Consider the following 9420-nt stretch of genomic DNA (forward strand, 5'->3'; position numbering starts at 1 on the left):
AAGAGCTTTCATTGATAAAATATAACAACAACGTGGCTTTGTTGAGTAAAAGTTATAAAAAATACCGAATTGAGTAAAAACAGAGTAAGAAGAAAAGCGTGAAAATAGAGTATTTTCAAATGAAATGTTTTACTAAATTCAAATCAAAATTTGACCTCACACAGGTGAAATGAGACAGGTAGTAACAGGTAGCCGGATTCTTTGTTTGACTGATAAGGGTTTGTCCCTCAAAACACTCGAAAATAGAAACCACGACGAACGTGTCTTGAGCTGTCGCCGTTAGTTTAAACATATTTTATTATCACGAATGATGCATAAAGAAACAGGATTATATTAGATAACAGATATGGACACGTTTAATTTTTATTATCACACATATGAGATGTTTAGAGAGTTGTCGCCATGTCAGACACTGTAATCATTCACTCACCAATTTGGCTTTAGGAGAATAAAAAAATGATATTCGCATATTTGACACACCGCCGACGAATGGTAATTTTCAGTAATTACAAAACAGAACAGATGAATGAGTATTTTTAAGAAAGAACAGTTACTTTTTCATAATTTTACCATCATTGGAAAGTTTAAGCTACTAATTTTACTTTAGAGTAAAAATATCTAAAATAATTAATTGCATCGGAAATAATTCCACGACACTGTACTCTTTAAGGAATAAAGTACTGATTGTGCAGACAACAAAACAAATTGTTTTATATGTATTTTGTGTTAATTAGACATACACGATTACGCATCAGTTGTCCAAATGATAAATATTATTTATGCTCTGTTGGCGGCGAAACATCCAGATCGGCCGATACCCATGATATGCCTAAACGTTACGTGTTATGTTTTTAAAATTTTGTATGAAGTTTTAATTTTGTATGACGTTTTAATTTTTTATGACGTTTTAGTTTTGTATGACGTTTTAATTTTGTATGACGTTTTTATTTTGTATGATGTTTGAATTTTTAATGACGTTTTAATTTCATATGACATTTTAATTTCATATGACGTTTTCATTTTGTATGACGTTTTCATTTTGTATGATTTTTTAATTTTGTATGACGTTTTAATTTCATATGAAGTTTGAATTTTGTATGACGTTTTAATTTTGTATGACGTTTTAATGGCTAAAATGCATTTATTCCAGGATGCACGCGAGTGAAAACAACCAAATATTACGCATCGCAATGCACATGGATTTCATTAAATTATTAACTTCATTTATAGAGGAATGATTTCAAAGTTCAAAGTGAGAAAATAAAATGATGCCTGTAACCTTCATAGGATAAAACTTAAACCGAAAAAGCTATGTAATGGATTGGATGGGAATTTTGTGTTTAAAGTGCATGACATACTACGAATGTTCAGTTCTCCAATGTCAAATATCGATGGAATAATCAAAACAATGCTTTGAAGACTATCTAAAACGTGGAAAGAATTCAGCAAGTGACAGCAACGAGAGAGATAATTTAATGTATAAACTATATCATTACATGCAACATCATGACTAATTTTGTTGATTTTCTTAATTAAAATGAACAAATCTTATTATAAATTTTATTGAAAAAACCGATCGTTAATCAGAATCTGTTGGTATTTCAATCCTGATAAATCGACTTACGTCGTAATGTCGTGATGAATATCACTTTCTATTACAATGTCCATTTTATGTTGATTTACGCCAAAAGTATATTAAGAAATACTATTACAGAAGACTAAGTGTTTTTTAATTAGTTATATTATTAAGCGTTAACAACGTTAAAGAATTACAAAATACTGGTAAATTTATTCATTTTGCTTTTAAGAAAAGGTCAGAAAAGTTAAAAAGTTGAGACATTTGGCTGGAAATTTAATATCTATTATATAAATCACTCTCCATCTCTTTTGTTATATCAATTGTATATTTTACATGATGTAATTTTTACTTATGGACCGTAAGGTCCACGGAATAAAATGAATTGAATTGAATTGAATTGAATTGAATTGAAATTGAATTGAATTGAATTGAATTGAATTGAATTGAATTGAAATTGAACTCCCTACAAATATCATTATAAAAATAACGAGCTATAAAATCAATAATAGGTTTGGTGGTGATTTTAATGTTGTCTACCTGTCTGTCACTTTGTCGTGATTACTAGAACCAGACAGGTAATTGTTATCAGACGGGCTGTAAGCACGTTTTTTAACCTGCTGTCAGCTCGTGCTGGCCATACACGTGCCGTCTCTAAGTGTCATATTTTCGTCCAGACGTTTGAAATCGACATGATATTGTTTTAATCCAATCAGACATGAGCCTGAGGAACCACCCCTCACGATCTGGGACACTCAGGGAGACCATCGCCCCTAGTTAACACGCCCGTACACGATTTAACCTGTTCATTTTCAGACATTATCCAAAAGGAACTTATTTTTTTCTAACACATATCTTAGAGCTGTTGTTTATCAGACATGACCTAGAGGGACCAACCCTAAACTATATATTTTTTTAATTTACAATCCACTTAGAATAGAAAGCCCTCCCTCTCTCTCAATGATTTCTGAATCTGAACGGCTGAACGTGTTTTCTGATTATGTAAATCATATCATAGTATCGCGTAATATCTATGCTTATGTATGAATTTATACAATAATGGTGTTATAGCACAGTTTTGTTACCCCCCCCCCCCCCCCCAAAAAAAAAAAAAAAAAAAAAAAACAACTGAAGATGAATCCTTCCTCATGAAATACTTTCTTAAATTACATATAATTTCATTTACATATATAAAAGGTTTTACTTTGCAATGGCAATGAAAAGTGAAAGAGGATTCAGTTCTCTTAACATTGATGTACGAAACAAACTGAATAAACTTTCAATCACTTAGCTACACATGTTTACATGACAAATAGCCTATATATCATGAAAATGAAATTCCATATATGAAAATAAACTGAATTGTTGCTGAAATTCAGCCCTTTTTCTTATATAGCCTTATATTTGTATGCGTTTTGTGATTGAATATGTTCCCGAGAATCCAAATTAAATGGTTAAATTATGATTGGTTAGTAGTCTGGTTATTTAAACTGATTGTAAGACACAAGTGTAAATATTATTTTTTGACAGTCTCTAACTCGCATGATTACATATAAATACGCTTTGTTTATTTAATTATGTCTAACAATGGGAGCTAACCATAAGTAAAACTTATGTTACATGATTCCAGTAGGAAGATTATACTTCAGAATATGTCGGTTCGTGTTTGCTAATTATTCCCGAATGTTAGCTGGTTTTGTAATTACGGAGCATTCTTAACGCTAATCACTAAAACTACAAATGTTAAATTCTGTTTTAACTAAAATAACAAAACGTCGTATGTTAGCGGCTTATATTGGTCGAAACTTGTTGTAACAGCGGTCAGTTGAGACTGCCCTGTCTTACGTAACATGTGTCAATTCTCGCACCTGTCTCCACGTTAATGCCAAATTAACGTGCGGTAACTGGTCATCTCGTCTTTTTATCACACTTACTTGTGTTTGATCTGAACTATACCATACACTGAGCGTAAATCTGCCAAACTCTGTTAAATTAAATAAATATTTCTGTTAATTACACACTTAGTCTTTGCATGATTGCTCATGTACAGAAAATAGCGTTTAATTGTTTTAATAGAATTTTGGTTTCTGATGCTGAATTCGATAACAAGGATTTCATACATTAATAAAAACACGAACTACTTCTGATATATAATGTCCATTTTACTCGGAACTGATGATATAAAACCAAATTTAATCTGAATTATCTGACAGTGATAATAATAAATGATTACTTTACTAAATCGTTTGTAATATTGATATTGTCATATATATTGTTTCTTTGTAATATATATGAATTGTGTTAATTATATCTGTATTCAACTCTGAGTGATTTGTAAATACATTCAATGATATAGATATGTGGAGAGTGTCTGGTGGCTGTCACCTGTCTCTCCTCTTGATAAATTTTGATACAAACTCTATCGGAACATTTTAGGCTGATGAAAACTATACTTGGATAATTCATGTTGTCAATTTAGTCATTATTTTAGAAATAAGTCACGTCTTCAAACCTAATTATTTTTTACATGATTAAGTCTTCTTGTACTGAGAAAAGCGTCATACACAGGAACGCGTGGCATCATATATCTGTTCTTTTGTTATCAATTGGAGCCCTGATTTGATATTAACATTTTAAAGTAAACAAAATAAAATAAAATAATTGAACTCCGGTCCGGTTTTATCAGACATCCTATCAATATCATGTATATCATCATATATAATGATTATCCTATTGGGAGACTTTAGCTGTCAAAATATCTCTTTAACATGTTACTCAGAACTAATAATTTATTTGTCATTATTTTTCTATAAGACATAAATCGATTAAATTGATATGTATATCTCGCTTTGATGTCTATATTTCTAATATATCTCCCATATGGACGGTACAACCAAGTGGTATTGTTGTGCCTTAGGTCTTATAATAGATAATCTCTCTAATCGTATTCTCGACACTTTCCGACCTTACAGTGACGCAATAGAGTATCGTCCGAATGTCCGACAAAGCGAGCCGACATATGATCACAATGTTGGAATACATGTAGCCCCCAAGGGATGCAATCATGCAGCCCTTTCAGGCCATGATAGGGTACCGTTCCATCCCGCGGCCACGGATGGACACGTAAAAATAATATTAGGGTATATAAATGACTTTCTAGCGTATTCAATCTTCATCACGTCTCGTGCTGAGTTACAACAGGTGTACAACGAAAATAAAGGTGTGACAATAAGGGCTGTTAGTGAACCCAGATGGGTTTGTTGTCATAGCAATCATCTCGGCCCCTTTTGGTGAATCCCTTTTATCTCCCGATATCCAAATAAAATGGTCATCACTATTGAAACAGACTTGTCGGTGTTACGTCATCTAATCCAGGAATGACACCATTGGTGTGAAATATGACGTCATACCTTGGAGTAGAATGCCCAGGTGTGATGTTTGCGTTGTTTACAGGTAAATAATGTTAAAGGCATTAGATGTTAAAATATTTGTTTACTGTAAACCAGGGACATATATTTGTACACATATACATTCCCGAATTACCTCTTCAAATAATGAAGCGTTGTACTGACACCCCATCCTCGATATTCCAGGGGTTCCAATCACTTAACGATCTCTACACGTGATCAGAACCCCTAGAGTATCGAGGCTGCTATATGCCATACATACAGATCAAGGGTACTTTATAATGGTCTCCAATGGAAGAAAACTTTCTTACATAGGGGTCTGTGTAATTAAAATACTGTGTAAGTTGATTTCATTCTCCAATCGGAATTAGGAAAAGATCTATAATGTCCTTTTAATGTTCTTCTTAGATTCTCCATCAAAATATTGACATTCAGATGAGCCTAATGAAACCGGAATTTGTGACAGACAATCCCCATGTCCATTTTCTGACTTTGTTTGTCGGAATACAAATTGATGACATTGTGACGCGTTATTCGAATGTTTGATTTTATTATTTTAGGTACATGTAGCTCCATAGTTTTGTGAGAAGAAATTATTATTTTCCATCCTTATTTTACAAAAATGTATACTTCCTCACGTAGACTTCAAACAACATAAGATGACCATGAGATTTGACATTTTAGTGATATTCTTCTGTGTTACTTTTCAAGAAACGATTCGGCCTGTATAATCAAGACTTGTTGGAGTCAAGGACGGACTACAGGATGTTTTAGAAACCATGATCATCGATCTGTATGAATCAATATGATGAGGTGGACTACGGGTACGTAGAATCTATTATTCACAGTGCTTAGAACGATACCTACATATAGTGTATGTTATCATTATCTGCTTAGTATTACCTAGATGTGTCCGGTGATAACGTATATTAGATTTGTATCCATCCATTGCTAACGGTATTTCTATAGATATGCCGTCGGTGGTATTATAAACGATGGATTAAGGAGTCAGGCCAATTTTTATCGGTTCCTGAGGGACGCGGCCGCCCGAATGTTAGCGGGGATTACGGAGGATAAAATCTGTTGAGCGTGTTATAAATATTTCCTTTTGATTAATTTACCGATGTTTGAATCCAGAAATATTTTACTATATGACCTATCTTTGTGTATGCTTAGTGTATCTGAGTAATCCACATATCATTGTCTTCAAACAATAGACCACGAACCTTGATCTTTAACCCCACTACACACCACAGCTCCCTATTTAGACCACATCCCCCCCTCTTCCCCGACACAATAAGGTTTTGTCAGGATCTATAGGTTGAACAGGTCGCCACATTTCATGTCTATAAATTTAAAAAACATAATGTCAGGCCTCTGGACTTTTTGAAAGGAATGTTGAGTGGTCAGATGGGGACACACATTTTCTGTCATTTAAATGAGTTTTTGATTTATAACACTTAAGCCACTCAAGTTACAATTGGCACTAAATGTCAATTCACCTGTACATTTTACAACAAAACACTCCAATTAATAATGCATTGAGAATACAGGTAACATACACTCAAAAAAGTTTTCTGGAGCTCTCAAACATACTCAAAAAAGTTTTCTGGAGCACTCAAACATACTCAAAAAAGTTTTCTGGAGCACTCAAACATACTCAAAAAAGTTTTCTGGAGCACTCAAACATACTCAAAAAAGTTTTCTGGAGCACTCAAACATACTCAAAAAAGTTTTCTGGAGCACTCAAACATGCTCAAACAAGTTTTCTGGAGGACTCAAACATACTCAAACAAGTTTTCTGGAGCACTCAAACATACTCAAAAAAGTTTTCTGGAGCACTCAAACATACTCAAACAAGTTTTCTGGAGCACTCGAACATACCCAAAAAAGTTTTCTGGAGCACTCAAACATACTCAAACAAGTTTTCTGGAGTGTCCTTTCAAAACATTTCACAAACGCAACAAGACTTTGTAGGATGCGTTGAAGACAAACATGGTATAGATATTTGATTAATACCTCAATAATTAATTAACTTTCTTTTGAACCCTAACCCCGCATACACAATATCATATCGTATAAACTCGGCGTTTAAATTCTTTCTCTCTAATCATCAAAAATTGAATAAATACAGCGAAATTGAAAATATAAGGGGATGGGGTTATGTTTTGTATTTGTTGAATGTTGTACATATGTGTCTCTGTACATTGTATATTTGTGAAGATATTATCGAGGAGGGAGGACATCTATATGTAAGGTTTATACAACTAAAATGTATTAGATACCAAACATAATAAAATCCCACCTTACCATATTATTAGAAATATCACAAAGAAATGTAAGGGCTAGCTAACGTTACGGGTTCTATATTAGAATACGCCGGTGACATTAATCAGAACCCATGACAGTCTACCATTTCTCCATCTATCAATACCTTATATATCCCCTGTCATATTATATTTGACAAGATAAAGACGAGAGAGGACTTAAAATTCAATTTCACAAAGACCCAGTGTCATTAAATACTGTCCGTCTGGTCAGACCGTACAAAGCTTTACAGCTTAACGTCACAAAAAATGCTTACACGTTCAAGTTAAAAAAGAAAACTCCGAAACAGAGGCAATCTTTATTGGATCTAATGTATTGAATTTTGACGTTTTTTCGGACGTTTAGATAGGGTCGACTGTTATATTGTAGTTATGAAGCTAACAGTATATTTTATAGCGGTTTATCATTAAGGAACAGAGTTTTGTCTTCTGTACATATAATCGTCCATCGGATTATAGACAGAGACAAGACAATCTGACATTTTGATACCTCGTGTCCGAAAACGCTGGGAAAGTCTAAAGGGAGGCGTTGAACGAATCAAAACGCAGAAAACATTGAATATCAAAATAAAGCGTTGTGTTATCTTTGTCCCTCATGTCCCTGATTTTACATATAACAGGACTACAAAGTCTGTCTAGTCCTAGTCCGACTGTCACCTGACCCTAATGCCGGGTTGTGTAAAGCGTTATGACTAAATATAATATATACAATAGTACTACTGTACAGACCTAGGACGATGACAAACTCGGACTTCCAACATACAGAAGGTCGTCATTCAAAATGCGTGTATCAAAATGTATAATATGATGTTATATTGGTCAATTTGGTAAAAATTAATCTAATAAAAATAGGAGCAGACGAATTAGTATTCTTCAGTAACAAAGATACTTATATACACTTGTACCACCATTGTTAAGAGCTTTTAATTTTGATTACGACTTTTCAATTATGGCCGATTGTTCGTGTTCTGCTTTAGTATCATTTTTCTTCTCCACAGAAAGTTGTATACAAAGGATCTCTGAAATTGTAATATATATGCAAATGAACGTGTCACCATTGTAGCCTGATATGAGTTGAAGGTGTGACAGCAGCATTTTTACGTATAAGATGCTCAAACTTTTTGAAAATGTTCAGGGCCGTCTCGTGAAGTAAGGGAGATAACTCCAATAAGAAAGCCGGGTAAGTAAGTAAATGACAAGTATCTCTACGTGTACTTTATACGAGAAGACGAATTACAGTTAATCCACTTATCGATAAGCATCGCTCCATGTTAATTACACAGGGATCTGAGCATAAGTTTCAGTTTATATAGTTATGGAACCACCAGAGTGCCCTAAGACCATTTTAGACGTTTTAGAGGTCTAAATAAATAATCGGTTAATTTTTACCAATAAAACTGTTGTGTTGGTAATTTAAAGTTATATAACTGTTAATAAAATTAAAGCATGCTCTTTATTTTGAAGAATTTTATTTCCGGTTCCGGAACACCGCCTGAAGTGGACGGTCACTGCCTGGCACTCCCTATGTCATCCTAGATACCGCGTGGATTGGATCGTCACTGCCCGGCAACTCGAGTATCCTCCTAAATACCGCCTCGAGTGGATCGTCACTGCCAAGCAACGCCAATGTTAACTTAAACACCACATGGAGTGGACCATCACTGCCTGGCAGATTGAATGTCATCCTTAACCCTGCATGGAGTAGACCATCATAAGGACATGTAATCATTATGGAACTGTCTTGCGTGCAGGTATTCTGCTACCTGGTAATTAACGATTGGTCATAATAGAAGTAGGTGGAGTCCACGACAAATATCAGCAACACTAAAATGTGTAGAGAACCTTTCTCGAGTGACTTACAATACTGGTACGATTTGGCTGATACTAACATGGTCCTGACACAATACTGGTACGATTTGGCTGATACTAACATGGTCCTGACACAATACTGGTACGATTTGGCTGATACCAACATGGTCCTGACAAAGTGTTCTTACTACTCGGCTTGATTCGAAATCCAAGATGGCCGCCATCTTGAAAAACATTTTAAACTTCTTCTCAAGTTCTACTGGTGCGATTTGGCTGAAACTTGCACGAGATGATCTTGACA

This window comes from Argopecten irradians, chromosome 8 (genome assembly GCF_041381155.1).
Source record: "Argopecten irradians isolate NY chromosome 8, Ai_NY, whole genome shotgun sequence".
Lineage (NCBI taxonomy): Eukaryota > Metazoa > Mollusca > Bivalvia > Pectinida > Pectinidae > Argopecten > Argopecten irradians.